This window comes from Rhinoderma darwinii, unplaced genomic scaffold, assembly GCF_050947455.1.
Source record: "Rhinoderma darwinii isolate aRhiDar2 unplaced genomic scaffold, aRhiDar2.hap1 Scaffold_88, whole genome shotgun sequence".
NCBI classification, from domain to species: Eukaryota; Metazoa; Chordata; class Amphibia; order Anura; family Rhinodermatidae; genus Rhinoderma; species Rhinoderma darwinii.
In genome coordinates this window covers 2,372,016-2,390,901 of record NW_027464450.1, presented here as the reverse complement: position 1 = coordinate 2,390,901, position 18,886 = coordinate 2,372,016, and the positions used below count along the sequence as shown (strand labels likewise).

General features: G+C 44.4%; 1 long non-coding RNA gene across 1 annotated transcript; it reads left to right on the top strand.

Moving 5' to 3' along the window:
* The first annotated feature begins 11,557 nt into the window (after positions 1–11,557).
* LOC142731930 (uncharacterized) lies at positions 11,558–18,573 on the top strand. Its single transcript, XR_012879295.1, has 4 exons — positions 11,558–12,078; positions 14,099–14,193; positions 15,149–15,248; positions 18,066–18,573. It is a non-coding gene; the product is annotated as an uncharacterized LOC142731930 (long non-coding RNA).
* The last annotated feature ends 313 nt before the right edge of the window (positions 18,574–18,886 follow it).

The following is an 18,886-nucleotide window of genomic DNA, read 5'->3' as shown; positions in this document are numbered from 1 at the left end:
GACTAGACAATTTAAGTACTGCTGGATCTATTTGAATTCCTTGATCAGAGATATATCCTACAAAAGACAGTCTGGATCACTCAAAAAGCAATTTTTTAAGCTTGGCATATAGATGATTCTCTGTAAGTCGGTGCAGAACAAGACTCTATTGCTTGCGATGAGTATAGTGGTCTAGGGAGAAAACAAAAATGGCATCCAAATATAACAAAACACAGCCGTATAATAGATCTTGCAAAATGTCGTTAACATGTTCTTGAAAGACAGCCGGGGGATTTCTGAGACCAAAAGGCACAATTAGATATTCATGGTTTCCATCTCTAGTGTTAAACATGATTTTTCCCTCATTCCCTTCACAGATGTGAATCAAATTGTAAGTATCACGTAAGTCTAGCTTGGTGAAAATCTTAGCACCTTGCAGTCAGTCAAAGAGCTTGGAAATGAACGTGTTTTTTTTTTTTATCGTGATTTCATTAAGACCTCGGTAGTTAATACAGGGCCTGTTCATCCTTGATGCGGTCTGCCAGACCTTTCCAAAACATAGCGACAAGAGAATCAATGTTCCACTGTAACTCTGTGGATAATGTGCAAAACTGGATGGCATATTGTCCTACTGGAGTAGTGACGAAGAAGCAGATGATGACTTTTTTAAAAGTCGTGAAAAATTCTTGGATAACAAAGATGATGGGTTTTTCCTTTTCCATAGAGGTGAAGCCCAGGCCTGCGCCTCACCAGACAGTAGAGACAAGATGTTGGCTACCTTAGCGTGGTCGGAAGCTAATTGCTGCGCTACTAGCTCAAAACGGATTGTGCATTGATTTAATCCTCTACAAGGCTTGGAGTCGCCTTTGTAACGTGGAGGAGTTGGAAGATGCAATCCAGGACTGAAGGCAGCAAATTGAGGAGGTGGCGATTGCGCCCCAGCAGCAGATAAAACACTTAAATGTGAAGAAACATTTTGTAATAACTGATACAATTGATACTAGCGGACACGTTGCCTGAAATGGTGTCGAAAGTTCTCTAGGATCTGGTTGACCCTTTCCACTTGGCCATTGAACTGTGGATGGTATTCAGAAGAAAGATCTGACTTGACTTCCAGCAGGCCACACAGAGCTCTCCAAAATCTTTAGGTGAACTGTACACCGTGGCCTGAAACAATATGATGGGAAAGAACATGCAGGCAAAATATATGCTGTATAAAGAGACCGGCAAGATGAGGAGCAGAAGGCAAACAAGACAAAAGACCAAAATGTGCCATTTTGAATAAGCGATCTACCACCGGCCAGATGGTATTGCATTTGGATGAAAGGAGTAGATCCCTCACAATGTCCATCGCAATATGTTGCCACAGAGAATCAGGGACTGGAAGAGGTAGAAGAAGACCAGGTGGTCTGGACTTGGAGGTCTTGTTCTGGGAGCAGAAGGAACAGGAAGCCACATAGTCCTGAACATCCTGGACCATGGCTGGCTACCAAAATTGATGAGAAATGAGCTCTCTGGTTTTACGCACTCCTGCGTGACCGGCCAGTTTAGGGTTATGTCCCCAGGAAAGCACTGTCCTTCTTCTGGCTGAGGGAACAAAGGTTTTACGATGATGGATATCCTTCAGTAGGACCGGAGCCACCAGAATGATGCGAGAAGGATCAATATAATATGTTTCACTTGATCAGTCATCAAATCACCGAGACAGATTTGGATATTACATCGCTGAAAGGTTTGGCCTCAGCTTACTTGTCCTTAAACACCCACAGCTCATTTATCAAATTGAAATACATGTCTCAGTGGGAGACGGATATGGGTCGGGAGTTCTCGGAGGAGGACTGGAGGGCTGCTTTACATCACTCACATAGGATATCCAAATGTGTCAATCATATAGAAGCCGTTAGGAAAATTCAGTTTCGTTGGTACCTCACACCTGTTACAACATATGCAAGCCAGGGCTTCTCCTTTGTGTTGGAGGGAATGTGGAGCAAGGGGCACATTATTTCATCTATGGTGGACATGTAAATCAGTCTACCCATTCTGGAAGCGTATCTTCCGCTACATATCAGAATTAATGGGAGCAGAACTTTTACCTTCCCCTGCATTGGCTTTAACTGATATGCAGATGGATGAGATCCCTTTAGAATATAGGTGGCCAATAAGCCATATTCTTATCGCTTCCAGATTCCATATAGCCAAGAGATGGAAAACAGCTGAGGCTCTGAATCTCTCGGAGGTGCTAAACAGGATTTATCTTCACTTCTATTACGTATTGCACTTTGCTACATCTAAAGGTTATAGGCAGAAGTGTTTGTCTCAATGGGCCCCTTGGACGGAGTTACCCCATGTTCAACTTCTGCTCCGCAAGAACTCTGTCACTCTGTGAATGTATCTGTGCTAACTTATACATGGTTTTCGTATCCTGCATCATCCTGTTCCTTTTTGACATCTCATATGTATAATTGCTTGTATTTATCACCACCACTCTTTGTATGTCTGTTTTTATGTTTGTTTGTCTGTTAATATGTCAGTATGTCAACGTCCGAGGCACTTTTCTGATATCTAAAGGTGCAAGCTTTTTCTGTGTTCTGTATACAACACTGTGAGACTGTATCATTGGGATGTTGTATACTTTTGTATTGTACTTTGGAAAAATAAAAACCAAGTTAATTTCAATTCACCGAGACAGAGCGTCAGCCTTAGTATTCCTTTCGGCAGGACGGAAATGTAACAGAATTTCAAATCAGGCAAAGAAGAGCGCCCACCTGGCCTGGCGCGGATTCAACCGCTGAGCGGTCTGTAGATAGACCAAATATTCGTGGTCTGAAAATAATTACAGGATGCATGACCCCTTCTATCAGATGTTTCCACTCTTCCAATGCCAATTCAATGGCCAGAAGCTCCTGATCTCTAAGAGTAATTCTTCTCGGCAGGAGAAAATAACTAGGAGAAGAAGCCGCAGGTGACAGTCTTGCCGGTAAGACCTTTTTGCGTCAGGTCTGCACCTGCATCGATAGTAGAGGCATCCACCTCAAAGAAGAATTGCTTGGAGATGTCCGGATGCTGCAATATAGGGGCGGCAGAGACAGACTGAGTTGAAGAAATGCCAATTTGGTCTCTTGGGTCTCATTTTTGGCATTCACTCCTTTCTTGGTAAGAGCTGAAATAGGCGCCAGTAATGAAGAGTAGTGGGGAATAAACTGCCGGTAGAAATGTGCAAATCCCAGAAAGCGTTGAATTGCACGGAGACCCTGAGAACAAAGCCAGTTCAACACAGCAGATGTTTTGTTGGTGTCCATCTTCAATCCCTGGTCAGAGACTATATAATCTAGAAAGGGAAGGGAGGATTTCTGGAAGACCCACTTCTCCAACTTTGCACAGAGCTTATTCTCCAGCAACCGTTGAAAGACCTGTCGAACACGTTTCCAATGTGTAGTCAAAGCGGGTGAGAAAATCTTGATGTCGCCTAGATACATCACCACATTGACATATAACAGATCCCGGTGGACGTCGTTAACTTGCTTATCATTGCTTTGCATCAAAAGAGCCTTACAGGCAAAGACATTGCTGCTTGTAAGATTACCCCAAAATGAACCATTTATCGGATCATCCAGTACTTCAAGGAGAGAGGTTCATTTGCTATGAAGAAGGCTTCAGGGTGTCCATGAAATTCCAGCAAGTACCAGGACCTTCTCCTAAAGAGGATTCAGCTATGGGATCGGTTCAACAGCAGTGCAGAGCTTCCTCAGACATCTGTCAGTGCATCTGCACGCACAGTGAGGTGAAGGCTTTTGGAGGCTGGACTGGTGTCAAGAAGAGCTGCAAAGAAGCCACTTCTCTCCAAGAAAAACATCAAGGACAGACTGACATCCTGTTTTAAGTATATTGATTGGACTGCAGAGGACTGGGGTAAAGTTATTGTAACGCTGGCGGCAGGTCCCTCTCCTGCCAGTGGTCTCCGTCGCTGGATCCTGTACCTTGCTTGACAGCCTCCTCCACCACGAGGTCGCTAACGTCCACTGATGTCTCCTGCTCACGGCAGTCGGATCCCAGGCCGTTTCTTAAAGGGCCAGCATGTAAGTATATAATGGATGAGTGTAATATAGTGAGTTCAGGTAGGTATATAATGGATGAGTGTAATATAGTGAGTGCAGGTATGTATATAATGGATGAGTGTAATATAAAGAGTGCAGGTAGGTATATAATGGATGAGTGTAATATAGTGAGTGCAGGTAGGTATATAATGGATGAGTGTAATATAATGAGTGCAGGTAGGTATATAATATATGAGTGTAATATAATGAGTGCAGCTAGGTATATAATGGATGAGTGTAATATATATAATGAGTGCAGGTAGGTATATAATGGATGAGTGTAATATAGTGAGTGCAGGTAGGTATATAATGGATGAGTGTAATATAATGAGTGCAGGTAGGTATATAATGGATGAGTGTAATATAATGAGTGCAGGTAGGTATATAATGTATGAGTGTAATATAATGAGTGCAGGTAGGTATATAATGTATGAGTGTAATGTAGTGAGTGCAGGTAGGTATATAATGGATGAGTGTAATATAATGAGTGCAGGTAGGTATATAATGGATGAGTGTAATATAATGAGTGCAGGTAGGTAGGTATGTCAGTAATACACTGCAGAATTAAGGCGGGATTCACACGACAGGGTTTCCCGGCCGGGTGCCGGCCGTTCATAAATCGGCCGGCACCCGGCTGCATTAGGAATAATAGACCCCTAATGGGGCTATTCACACGACCGATTTTTTGACGGGCCAGGAAAACCGGCCGTCAAAAAATGGGACATGCCCTATATTCGGCCGGGTAACCGGCCGCCCGGCTCCCATAGAAGTCTATGGGGCCGGGTAATACACGGCCATCACCGGAATGTGTCCCGAGTGATGGCCGGGTCAACCGTCACTCGCGCACTCTCTCCTCCTCACAGTGCAGAGTGCATGTGAGGAGGAGGAGTTGATGCCATTCGGACGAATGGCTACGCTGGTGATACTGTGTGGCAGGGTCGGGGTGTACAGCAGGTGGAAGGGAGCGCTGCGCTGGCTCCCTTCCCCTGCTTGTTACGGTTCCCGACCGCTGGCTGTATTTTTACGGCCAGCGGTCAGGGTCCTTAAAACCCGAGCCATAGACTTTTTACGGCTCCGGTTTTAACTTGCTGCCCGCGCGATCGGGCAGCTGAATGTCGGGTCTCCGGCTGTCCGTGACTGCCGGGGACCCTGAGGAGAGGATAGAAGCAGCTTTCACTGCTTCTGTCTTCTACGATGTCTTTTTACACAACGCTCAATGAACGCTGTGTATAGAAATAGAGACAGCAGCGGTGCTGTCTCTATTCCTCCCGGTGATCATGTGACTGGTCACATGATCGCCGGGTGCCGTTAGTGACAGACTGCTGCTGGGTCTTACTAGACCTAGCACAATCCTATGGGTATGTTCACACGTAGTCAACCAAAACGTCTGAAAATCCAGAGCTGTTTTCAAGGGAAAACAGACCCTGCTTTTCAGACGTTTTTTTACCAACTCGCATTTTTCGCGGCGTTTTTCGCGCCATTTTCGCGGCGTTTTTTACGTCCGTTTTTGGAGCTGTTTTCATTGGAGTCTATGAGAAAACCGCTCCAAAAACGTCTGAAAGAAGTGTCCTGCACTTCTTTTGACGAGGCTGTATTTTTACGAGTCGTCGTTTGACAGCTGTCAAACGACGACGCGTAAATAACAGGTCGTCTGCACAGTACGTCGGCAAACCCATTCAAATGAATGGGCAGATGTTTGCCGACGTATTGGAGCCGTATTTTCAGACGTAAAACGAGGCATAATCCGCCTCGTATACGTCTGAAATTTGGCCGTGTGAACATACCCTATTAGTGACAATCGTCACTGTGAGAGGGCTGATTTCCCCTGTAACTGGGGCTGCTGTGCAGCTCCAGTTACAGGGAAAAACATGGTGTAAAAGAAAGAAAACAAATATTAAAAGTTCCAAAAAGGTCTTTTTTGACCTTTGAGGGACAGAACATAATAATAAAAAAATAAGTAAAGTGCAAAAAATTAATCCGATTAAAAAACGGTCAGGGAAAAAACCGGATGCAAATCGGGTCCAAATCGGCCGGTAAAAACAGCAACACGGCCCGGAACGGAATCGGAACGGATGCAAACCGGCCGGGAAAATCGCCCAAAAACGGCCGATTTTCCCGGCCGACACTCGGACCCTGTCGTGTGAATGAGGCCTAAGGCGGGATTCACACGACCGGGTCGCGCCCGAGCCCAAGTGCCGGCCGGTAAAATCGGCCATTCTGCCCGGCCGGTTTGCATAAAGTTTTGCATCCGGGCCGGGCAGATCTGGACAGTGACATCAGCGGCAACTCCTGAAGGGGAATCCCCATGTGTTTGGGGATTCCGCTTCAGGAGTTTCCCCTGATGTCACTGCCCAGATATGGACAGAGACATCAAGCGCTCTGTCCAGGAGCGGAATCCCCGAAAACACGGGGATTCCGCTCCTTCAAGGAGCTAAAGTGCGGCTAGCACATAGCAGAGCGGGGAGATACCTCCCTGCTCTGCGATAGTGGCGTCGCTGCAGTAGTAGCAGCCGCAGCAGCTGCTAGCGGCGCCATCGAAGGTGTCGCCAGGCCAGGGTGCTTTTAAAACAAGCAGGGGAAGGGAGCCAGCGCAGCGCTCCCCCCTTCCACCTGCTGTACACCCCGGCCCTGCAACACAGTGTACAGCGATGCCATTCGTCAGAATGGCATCAACTCCTCCTCCTCACATGCACTCTGCGCTGTGAGGAGGAGGAGATAGAGCGCAAGCGCCGGAAAACCCGGCCATCACTCGGGACACATCCCGGTGATGGCCGGGTATTACCCGGCCCCATAGACTTCTATGGGAGCCGGGCGGCCGGGTACCCGGCCGAAGATAGAGCATGTCCTATTTTTTGACGGCCGGTTTCCCCGGCCGTCAAAAAATCGGTCGTGTGAATAGCCCCATTAGGGGTCTATTATTCCTAATGCAGCCGGGGGCCAGCCGATTTATGAACGGCCGGCACCCGGCCGGGAAACCCTGTCGTGTGAATGAGGCCTAACGCAGCATGTGATTACGATTTTTATAAATATTATTCACTTGTATTAAATAGATTTCTACTACATGTAAACATAAAGGTTTTCTATATTTTCTTTGCTATCTTTTCTCTACCCCACATGGCCACTCTATGGTGATGCAGGTGGTGGCGCTATTTCACTGTTTACCTCCGGCAGCAGAAGTGCGAGGTGCAGCCCTGCCACACAACAACAATCCTGGTTCCGCAGTAGAATTTTCTGTTTTTTTGGTGTAAACTTTTTGCATAGATTTTCATTGTAGGATCTGTACAAAGTGGAGCTGCCAGGAGATCGGAGACTTGATGAGATGGACGCATGCAGCTCCCGTCAGGAACATACTGGTTAGGTGAGTAGTCCCACCTCATAATATCCATGAAATATGGAAATAAATAGGTTTTGGACAAATATCAAACTATCACTGCCAGGCAAAAAACTTTAAAACAGAATTTTTAATAAATATTAACTGTAAAAAAAATCAAATACCAATTTAATTTTACTACAAAACACATAGCACCTCAATCAGTGGTACAAGCATCTTTGGGGTACTCCAGCGGGTAGAGTTCATAGAACAGGGTATAATACTAGTAATACCAGTTCAGTATCAGGGCATAATAAATGAGTAGTCCCACCTCCCCTTTCTCATCCATATTAGGCTCTGTTCACATCTGCGTTGGGGTCCCGTTCTGACGTTCCGTCGGAGGTTTCCGTTAGAACGGGACCCTGAGCAGACACCGACGAAAAACAGGGGTTTCCGTTTCCATCACCATTGATTTCAATGGTGACGGAGCCGGTGCCCGTGGTTTCCGTTTGTCTCTTTTGTGCACCGGACCCTTCGTTTTGCCGGAAGCAATAGCTTAGTCGACTACTGAAATCAATGGTGATGGAAACGGAAACCCCTGGTTTCCGTCGGTGTCAGTTTGTGTCTGCTCAGGGTCCTGTTCTGACGGAAACCTCTGACGGGAACGTCAGAATGGGACCCCAATGCAGATGTGAACAGAGCCTTAGGGCATGACCAGACGTGGCGGAATTGCTCTGCAATTCCGCTGCGGATAGTCCGCAGCGGAAATCCGCAGCGTACACGTTTCTCCATTGCTTTCCACAGCTTTTTAGTTGGGTTCGTTTACACGTTGCGGACAATTCTGCGGAGCATAGGCTGTGGTGCGGAATTTGGTGTCCGCAGCATACACTGGCTGTTGCGGACGTGTAGCGGACTTGTTGCGGACTCATTGCGGAATTTCTCCATTGACTTCAATGGAGAGTGAAAATTCCGCAATGAAGTCCGCAGATGTTATGTGTGCTGCGGAGCGTGTTGGTTTTACTAACATGATAGTTCTTCATTCTGGCTAAACCTATGTATCTCTAGATCTACAGCCAGACTGAGGAAGTCAATGGGGCTCCCGTAATTACGGGTGATTACGTGTGTGCACCCGTAATTACAGGAGCGTTAATAGGCGATGTCAGTAAATAGTCACTGTCCAGGGTGCTGAAAGAGTTAAACGATTGGCAGTAACTGTTTCAGCACCCTGGACAGTGACATCCGATCACAATATACATCAGCCTGTAAAAAAAATAGAAGTTCATACTTACCCATAACTCCCTGCTTCTTCCTCCAGTCCGGCCTCCCGGGATTACGTTTCAGTCCAAGTGACGGCTGCAGCCAATCACAGGCCAATCACAGGCTGCAGCGGTCACATGAACTGCCGCGTCATACAGGGAGGTCGGGCTGGATGTCGAAAGAGGGACGCGTCACCAAGACAACGGCCGGGTAAATATGACTTTATTTTTCTTTTACTAGGGAAAGGGCTGTCCCTTCTCTCTATCCTGCACTGATAGAGAGAAGGGAAGCCCTTTCCCCCTCAATACGCAACGGCCAATCCGCATCAATTTAATGCCCATTTTAGGCAAAGCCGCGACAGAATCTGCAACGCAGATTATGTGCGGCATTGATGCGGACAGTGTATGCTGAACTCCGCCACGTCTGGTCATGCCCTTAGACTGTCACACAGAAACCTCTGCATGTTCTTTATATCCACAATTTCTAGTTATAATCCCTCCTCATCGGGCTGCAGCGGCCAAACCGCAGGAGAAGTGGGTGGTGCGAACATAATCTTAGGCAGCCTTGGCTGGAATTACAGCTGTGATTGGATAGAGTAGGTCACATGTGGACACGAAGTCCCTGTTTACACACCAAGTTTTTTGCAGGTGGAAAAATCTGCCTCAAAATTCCTTCTGCCGCTTTTTTTACGCATTTTTCGACCACGGCCATTGAGCACCGCAGGCAAAAATGCTGCGAAAACCATTTTCTTTGCCTCCCATTGATGGCAATGGGAGGTCAGAGACGGAAACGCTTGAAGAAAGGGCTTGACGCTGCTTTTTCCTGTGAGTGTTTTTTTCTCGTGGGAAAAACGCCTCTGCATCCCATTGAAATCAATAAGATTAGTTTTCGGACGTTTTTTGGTGCGGTTTTCGATGCGTTTTCCACTTAAAAAAACGCTCCAAAAAAACTCTGTGTGAACTAGGCCTAATATTTCTCCATATATTACATGTGGCTTTTGCAGCATATTTGGCTGTGCATCCTTTGCATTACAATCTACTGCAGATTGTTACTGCTGCAAGTTTATGCAGTTTTCTAGAACCCTATTCACATTCATACTTTATGTGTCAATTTGACCATGGAAATCTGCAATAAATATGTAACATGTGAACATAGACTTAGGGGCTACACGTGATGTTTCAGGCTACATTTACACACTGCAACCAGGTTACATCACACTTGTCTTCTCTCCCAGATTGTCCTGGAGACTTCCAAACTAGGGAAGATCTTACATGATGTAGCTGCATAAAGGAAGGCACTCTGCTGGGACTATTTGTGAGGGGGAACTCTGCTTGTAGTGGTTATTGGGGGCAGTCTGCTGGGACTATTTGTGAGGGGGAACTCTGCTTGTAGTGGTTATTGGGGGCAGTCTGCTGGCACTAATTATTGGAGGCACTTTGCTGGCAATATGGTTTATTGAGGGATCTCTGCTGGTAGTGTTGTTTATGAGGGGGCAGTATACTGGCACTGTGTAAGGGACAATACTCTGCTGGCACTGTATGGGGGCACTCTGCTTACTCTAATGATGGGGTCACTCGCTGATAACTGAGGCTTCTTAGCTGTCCTTATCGGTGGGGTTTACATAGGAAAGAAATTCTCAAACCACATCTCAAATCTCCCTGTAGTTGATTCTAAAAACAGACAAGTACGGCTCTGAAAAACGGCTGCAAACAAATAACCATTGATGTGAATGGAAATGAACAAAATCTTTTTTGCTTTCTGCGATTATTATTTACATGTTTTATAAGACATGTTGCATCTCGTGTTATACACAGCAGGAGGCAACAGCACACGTCTTATCACACAGGAAGAGGAAATACATCAGAAAGGGAAACGGGAAGAGGAAGAGCAGCCATGTCATACAGGAAATACAGGGAAGTGACATCATCACAGGAGGTAACGTATATCCTGTGTGCGGGGACCCCAGAAATATGATGAGACTGACGTATCAGGGCTGATACATAGTAATGTTATGTTAATATTATGTCATTATATATCATTACGTGTGTGTTTAGGCTGTGCTTATATATGTTAGTAGGTCGGACCAGAAGGATCGCGTGTTCTGTATACAAGCTCCAGATAAGAAGAACATGGATCAGCACAACAACACCAGCGCTCCTGGGACTGCGCTCCAACCACACAGCATTTCATCCGGAGGATCGACTGTTCCGTAGTCCAAAACGTCACTTCTCGGGTTCTATTCCTACAATGGAGGAAAAAGTCAATTACATATTTTCAGTAATTATTGTTACAATATCTCCATTAAGGAAATCTCATGTATGGAATATTTTTTTGTATCACCTTAACTTCTGGTTACACCTGAAATGCCCTATAAGGGTATTTAGATATCATAGAGGGGGGTATCACGCTGGAGACCCTCTCTATGACCCAAATGGAAGCTCTGCGCCACCTCTGTCCAGAGGCTGTGTGTGGTATTGCAGCTTTTCTGTATTGAAATGTATAGGGCTAAGCTGTCCACACACCGCACATCACCTGTGGACAGGTGTGGCTCTGTTTTTGGAAGATATCAGCTCTATTTTTCTAATTATGTACAACCCCTTTAATGAAATAATCTCTTTAGAGGGTTTTCTCCATCTCAGACGTTTATGTGATATCCACCTATGCGCATGCACGCAGCTCTCTCCGTTCTGTACTATGGGAGTTACACAAATAGTTCAACAGCGCTCAGCTGTTTCCGAAACCTCCATAGAACAGAATAGAGAGAGGGACGTGCGAGGCCTTTCTCAAGTCATTCTCCACCTGGAATCAGCAGCCATTAGACGGGACAGGGATCTGGGAACAAAGCAGGACAGGGTCAGGGCGAGACCTCCGTTTTCCACATAGGTGTGAGTCCCAGAGAAATAGTAAGATGGGAGTACCCCTTTAAATAAAACTTCTTGGTGATGATCCATTTTCTTAAGGTGTTTAATTAAACTATGGACAGTGAGGTCGAAGAACCCGCACCCAAAATATCTATACTGGAGTGACATGCCTGTTACTAACGCTGTATACAAGCTCCCCCCGTATAACAGACAGGGCCCTCACTGAGACTTTGTAGGGGCTACTAGAGACAAATATATATTGATGTACAGACATTTTCCCCTCCGTTATTGTGCAGCACGACCTCCCCACATATAACAGGCAGGACCCTCACTGACCCCCTGGACAGACACATAGGCCTGAATATATTTATATCTTTATATTTTCCATTATTCACCTGCAGGAAATGTTATTTTTAGAAATGGGGAGAAATACTTGGAATTGTGTTTTTTTAGTTTCTGATGTTATTTTTGTTACTTCTCAGGTATAAGGAGAAAAGTATCCGGCACATACAAGATGAGACGTGGATGAAGATGTGCGGAGGACTGTACCCCACCGGGAAAGAGCGGGCTGTCACTGGTATTACCATGGGGCAGATTTACTAAGGCCTCATGCACACGACCATAGTGAGGTGCATTGACCGTGACTTACGGCTTGTACGTCCGCGGAGTGTCACCCACAGCCACCCTCAAATCGCGGGCCGTGCATATGACCGCGTGCATTATTTTCTATGAGCCTGTACCGCAAAACACGACCGTAATAAGACATGTCCGTTGTTTTTGCGGTCCAGGTTCCTGGGCAAGGCATGGACCGTGGAAACCAAGGTCGTGTGCATGGGCCCATTGAAATGAATGGGGTCGCAATTCACCTGCAGATTTGCGGGTGAATTGCGGCCGCAAAAATAAGTTAGTGTGCATGGGGCCTAAAACTATCTGAGTTTTACACAGTGTAAACTGATACAAGGAAGTCAGAAATTGCGCCAAATTTATCACAGTGGTGCACGATGTATGATAGATTTTGCTAGACATGTTAGACACTTTTCTCTTCCTTATACCACCTCTTGGTTGGCTTAGTTTAAGACACGCCCCTTTATTCTAGGCCACGCCCCTTGTCAAGCACGCCGCAAAATGTGTCTAAAACAATTAATAAATATGGCGCACAACATGTACGCCATAATTCTGGCTCAATTTGAATAGTAAATCTGTCCTACTATAAATGTAATATAAATTTGGGGTTAGTATTCAGGGCATATTCCCTATTTAAAAAATTGATAAGAGTCGGGAATCCTTCAGCTTAGTCCATTCTCTCTACTATCAGTCAGTACAGGGAGTAGTAGTACATATAAAACATTACATTGTCACCATGTCAGCTTTATTCTGCCTGCACTGACAGCACAAAGTCTTCATGGTGACTGCAGGACTGGAAGTCAAGGACCACCTCTATGATGTCTGCGGGACCTAATAGGGATATGGCTCTTTTTCCATTTATTTGTTGTTGTACTGTAATGAGAATATTATTTACATGCAGTATTTATTGCTAGGGGTATTTTTTTTTCTGAAAATTCTATAAAGAGCAAGTGGTGTAGGATTGGTTCAGACTGGTGACATCAAGACACAAATGTGACCTCAAGAATTCGTCAATGAGCTGATAATCCCGGTGCCAATTCTGGCTGCAAGTAATATATAAAGGGGCACACCTACCTCAAGTACTGGCACAGTATAAGGTCATCAGGGTGACTGCAGGACTGGAATTAACGCTCTTTTATGAAAAGTGTGTTTTGCAATGTTCAGCACATGGCAGCTTTGTGTATATAGTAGTATATAGACCCTACTGCACTGATTCTTCATACTATACCCTAATAGAGCATAGTTGACAATATTTGGAATTTCTTTCTAGGGACACTTCGGTTTCAGATGGATTGAGACAGGACTTGACAGGGCCTACCTTTGACAGAACGTGGTTCATTGGGCATGGCTTGTCATGGGGCAGGGTTAGTGAGAATACAGGTAGAAAACAAGGGGAGAAGTCCTCCAGCTCACCTGACACAAGAATTGGGTGTCGCTGTCAGCGCCTGGATCTTTTTCGTGTCGGCACACGATGCAGGAACAGAAGTAGCAGAGGAGGTTAGGTCCAGCGCTTTGGTAGAGGTAAAATAGAAAGAATTTTTCCAAGTTTAATTAGATTTGTATTAAAAAGTCCATTATAGTATGGTCCCGGTGTGTGGATAGAGGGAAGGAATGATCCTGTAAGCCTACGCGTTTCGGACGAAGCAACGTCCTTAGACTTGGCTGTAGTGTATTTTGAAACTGGCGCTCTGGCAGATTTATACTATGTCCGGGGTGACAGCTTAGTCCTGATTGCGTTTCACGTCTCTGCGTGTCACATGGAACGCAACCCGGAAGTAAGATGATGCCGGCGTATGATGCGCCCGTTTTGGTGTCTCGTAAGTTCTCGTCTCCTATTAGGCAACCTGCCCTACGAAGCAATTTGTGTTTCTTTGTTAAGCTATGTTATAAGTTTTGCCTTGTAGAGTATAGCACTAAATTATTGAGGACGCTTGTAGAGTGGATCGTGATACGTGGTCACATGTGCGTTCCAGATCACATGACCAGGTGGAACGCAAACATGCTGGACGAATCAGCGGCGTGCAGTCTGGACGAGCAGATGTCATCCGATTTCTACTCCATATAGTGGGTAAGCGTTTTGATTCCTTTGTAGTTAACAAAACTTATACTTAGATAATGCTTTCTAGGAAATGTCAGTATTGATATATCTGTGACTGTGAACATAGCTGATTACCGTTCGGATCACAATTTGTTGTGATGTTGATATGACAAGAAGTGGCCAGATTGGGACATCTTGCGCATCTAAAGTTCAATTTTCACTAGTTAGGATGATTGGATCATAAGTGCACGGGTAAGGAAAGTGAAATGAAAATTAAAATCTAAATTGTGAAAATGTAATGCATGTCAATCAGCATATGTTATGCATGCACCACGGGGGGTGATTATTAAAATCATGACTAAATGGAGAAGTTCCTGTAGGGACAAGATGTTAATATTTGTTATGTTAAATCATGTAATAGGTTATTGGGACTGTGTATGGGGAGGTGGTACCATGTTAGTGACCTCACTCATCGATTTAATATTGGAACATGAGTTCCTTTCTCAAATTTAAGCCATCTGGAAATCTTGTTTTTAGTCTATAGATCCAAAAGGCTTCTCTTAGGTGAGTTTTGTTTTTTATGTCACCTCCTCTTTTCGGCATGTGAATTTTCTCGATAGCGTAGCAACGAAAGGTTTTGGTTGTCCTATTGTGTTTGTGTATGAAGTGTTTTGATGCGTTGGAGATGTTCACAATATTTAGATTTCTGACATAACTCAGATGTTCCAGTATTCTGGTTTTTAATTTCCGGTTCGTGCAGCCCACGTATTTCAAAAGACACTCTGTACACTCAATAATATAGACAACAGATTCCGTGTTACAATTTATATAATTTTGAATGATGAATGTGTCCGTTTGAGTAGAGTTGCTGAAATTTTTGGTGGGGTATGCGTAAGAGCAAACTTTACAGGGGTGTTGGCCGCACCTGTAAAAGCCTTTTGTTTCTAACCATGTGGTATTTGTTTTGTCGTGTGAACTGAAATAGGACGGAGATAGGACGCTGCCTAGGGACGGTGCTTTGCGGGCTACTATCCTGATTCCTCCTGCCAAGATGGTACGCAAGCTGTCATCCTCCATGAGAATTGGTAAGTATCGGTTTACTAGATTTTTAATTTGAGAGAATTGATTACTCTGTTGAAGAATTAATGTAGGCTGACTTTTGGTGTTTTGCTTTGTGATGGTCTTATTATGGTACTCAAGTAGTTGTGTTCTAGGTTTTTTAGACATGATATCACTTGCTCTATTCAGTGTCCACTGTGGATATCCTCTTTTGTATCTAGTAAACCGATACTTACCAATTCTCATGGAGGATGACAGCTTGCGTACCATCTTGGCAGGAGGAATCAGGATAGTAGCCCGCAAAGCACCGTCCCTAGGCAGCGTCCTATCTCCGTCCTATTTCAGTTCACACGACAAAACAAATACCACATGGTTAGAAACAAAAGGCTTTTACAGGTGCGGCCAACACCACTGTAAAGTTTGCTCTTACGCATACCCCACCAAAAATTTCAGCAACTCTACTCAAACGGACACATTCATCATTCAAAATTATATAAATTGTAACACGGAATCTGTTGTCTATATTATTGAGTGTACAGAGTGTCTTTTGAAATACGTGGGCTGCACGAACCGGAAATTAAAAACCAGAATACTGGAACATCTGAGTTATGTCAGAAATCTAAATATTGTGAACATCTCCAACGCATCAAAACACTTCATACACAAACACAATAGGACAACCAAAACCTTTCGTTGCTACGCTATCGAGAAAATTCACATGCCGAAAAGAGGAGGTGACATAAAAAACAAAACTCACCTAAGAGAAGCCTTTTGGATCTATAGACTAAAAACAAGATTTCCAGATGGCTTAAATTTGAGAAAGGAACTCATGTTCCAATATTAAATCGATGAGTGAGGTCACTAACATGGTACCACCTCCCCATACACAGTCCCAATAACCTATTACATGATTTAACATAACAAATATTAACATCTTGTCCCTACAGGAACTTCTCCATTTAGTCATGATTTTAATAATCACCCCCCGTGGTGCATGCATAACATATGCTGATTGACATGCATTACATTTTCACAATTTAGATTTTAATTTTCATTTCACTTTCCTTACCCGTGCACTTATGATCCAATCATCCTAACTAGTGAAAATTGAACTTTAGATGCGCAAGATGTCCCAATCTGGCCACTTCTTGTCATATCAACATCACAACAAATTGTGATCCGAACGGTAATCAGCTATGTTCACAGTCACAGATATATCAATACTGACATTTCCTAGAAAGCATTATCTAAGTATAAGTTTTGTTAACTACAAAGGAATCAAAACGCTTACCCACTATATGGAGTAGAAATCGGATGACATCTGCTCGTCCAGACTGCACGCCGCTGATTCGTCCAGCATGTTTGCGTTCCACCTGGTCATGTGATCTGGAACGCACATGTGACCACGTATCACGATCCACTCTACAAGCGTCCTCAATAATTTAGTGCTATACTCTACAAGGCAAAACTTATAACATAGCTTAACAAAGAAACACAAATTGCTTCGTAGGGCAGGTTGCCTAATAGGAGACGAGAACTTACGAGACACCAAAACGGGCGCATCATACGCCGGCATCATCTTACTTCCGGGTTGCGTTCCATGTGACACGCAGAGACGTGAAACGCAATCAGGACTCAGCTGTCACCCCGGACATAGTATAAATCTGCCAGAGCGCCAGTTTCAAAATACACTACAGCCAAGTCTAAGGACGTTGCTTCGTCCGAAACGCGTAGGCTTACAGGATCATTCCTTCCCTCTATCCACACACCGGGACCATACTATAATGGACTTTTTAATACAAATCTAATTAAACTTGGAAAAATTCTTTCTATTTTACCTCTACCAAAGCGCTGGACCTAACCTCCTCTGCTACTTCTGTTAGTGAGAATACACTTTGTGTACCAGATATTCCCTGTATTCTGTCCTCACTATAAAAACATTGCAGTAAGGACAGTATAGAGGGAGGGTATCGCCTGCAGAAGTGATCTAAGTAAGTATGGCACGTGACCACTGTGGCCAGTGATTGACTAGTTCGATCATGTGCCGATACGGGACATCACTGGTCCAGCCTATGTAAACAGGCCGGCAGGGGATTGTGAACCGCCGGCACTGGAGCCGCAGAGAATTAGAAGGTGGGTATTTGCTAAATGGTGCAATTTTCAGTTTGAATTACAATTTTTATAAAGCCTGGAAAACCCTAAAATGTATTCAGACCCCCAGACAAATCCCCTTTATGTACTTCCCGCTCCTTCAGCAGCTCTGGGTCCCATTCGGCTCCGGACCCCACCTCTGCTGGCTGAGCCAGGAGCTGTTAGTGATATTGGCCTTTACATATTGGAGTAATCCAATAGATAACAGCCAATTATTTTAATAAAATCCTGCGATGTAGTTTGGGTGGGCACTGCGCCTTTGATTGCATGACAAATTTTTCTTGGAGTTCCCCTTTAAAAATTGGTAAGCGGCGGGTAACACAAATACTTCACACGTGGACAGTAAAGTAAAACCCATTTTATTTTGACTGTATTTCTGGACCGGACTGGTCCGGGACTAAACTTGACTGGTCCCTTCGTCAGGTTAAGATCAGATAAAGGGACAAGTCGTGCCAGAAACGCGTATTTAAATAAAATTCTACCATCGCTTGGCGCCCTATCTGTCCCCGTTTTGAAACCTTTGTGTTAACCGCATCTTAGTTGAGCAGATTTACTTGTGAATTTTGTATCTTAGTTGAACATAGAACGCACTATCTACCTACCTGGCAGATAAAGGGTCTTGGTGTGGGTCACGGGGAATATCTTCAAGAGAGTAACTCTTCACTAGGACATTTTATTTATTCTTGTTTCAGAACTGAAGGGAATGTACCGTACAACATCAGCAGGAGGAAGCCCTGGTGTCGAGAACGTCAGCCATGGAAAGGGATGTGCCAGATCAAGGTCTCTACGCTAAAGAGGCAGCAGATATGAACCACTAATGTCCATCTAAGAATGCCGGAACGTCATCCGTCCACACCTCCTCCTTCCCATCCCCCACTGTCCAGAAGGGGTTTTTAAGATCCATCCAATTAAAAGACAACTGTCCAGAAGTCTTTGAAAATGAAGCCTTGTCCATGATTCGCAGGGCTGCGGTGAAGTACAATGGTTTTGGGTGTTTAATGGAAAGTCTCTTCAGATGCCCGGCAATGGACTTCCTCCCCTCGTCCTGTTTGGTAGGGTCTCTGCACTCCCTTTCCTGTAGAACAGCTGCCTCTACAGATTCCCAAGGCCATCCATATTTTTTTCCTGTCTGGCTGATAGCAACACATGTCAATAAAAACATACCTCAATGTATTTATTGTATTTCTAATAAAAATGGATAGACAAATACATAAAAATAATTTGTTTTAATTCCAAAGAACTTTCATAAAATCTATATTATACCTGTGTAATCAATTGTGGACATGGTCACTGATTCATTGAAGTCCAGCAAAGAAATCCCCCAGCCTGAGACATACTGTACTCCGTGTCAGAAGAACAAGAAGCTACAAAAAGAGAGACAACTGCATCCAGTCGATGTTCTTATCAACATAGAGGTTTAAAAGGTGAGAAGACTAATTGACATTTTTTTTCAAGGTATTACTCTAGGGAGCGCTCCTGTTATCATCTTTGTCTCACACTGTATTTTCCTAAG